This window comes from Echinops telfairi, unplaced genomic scaffold (assembly GCF_000313985.2).
Source record: "Echinops telfairi isolate 266 unplaced genomic scaffold, ASM31398v2 ScPeMD7_42;HRSCAF=159, whole genome shotgun sequence".
In the NCBI taxonomy this organism is placed as follows: Eukaryota; Metazoa; Chordata; class Mammalia; order Afrosoricida; family Tenrecidae; genus Echinops; species Echinops telfairi.
In genome coordinates this window covers 2,921,361-2,921,975 of record NW_022103940.1, presented here as the reverse complement: position 1 = coordinate 2,921,975, position 615 = coordinate 2,921,361, and positions in this window count along the sequence as shown.

The following is a 615-nucleotide window of genomic DNA, read 5'->3' as shown; positions in this document are numbered from 1 at the left end:
GTGGAGAGGAAATGTTTTGAGAATGATGAGGGCAATGAATGTACAAATGTGCTTTACACAATTGATGTATGTATGGATTGTGATAAGAGTTTTATGAGCCCCTAATAAAATGATTAGGGAAAAAAACAAAGTAGAATAGCTGAACTGAACAGAAGAAATAATGATGTAAAATACCTTAGAAGATTCTAATGGGCAGCTGGAGAAGACAAAGTAAAGTATTATAAAGAAATGTGAAAACACTTGGAGTTAGAAACCTAAAGGGAAGGACGCAATCGATATTTCTTATGCTAAAATAACTGCAGAGAAAATCTAAGCCTCAAGTTGCAAAGCTGAAGAATTGAAAGGCAAAATATTGCATGACAGAGAATGTATATTAAAAAAAGAAGGGAGAAGTACAAAATGTCATTGTACTGAAAAAAATTGGCTGACATCTAAGCATTTCAATAGGCAGCATATGATCATGAGAATGATAGTAAAGGAAGAAATTTGAGTTGCACTGAAAGCATTGCCAAAAAAGGCTACAAGAATTTATGGAATACCAATGAAAATGTTTTAAAAATGGGTACAATGTATGAGATACTTATTTATCTAAACCAATAAATTTTGAAAACTACT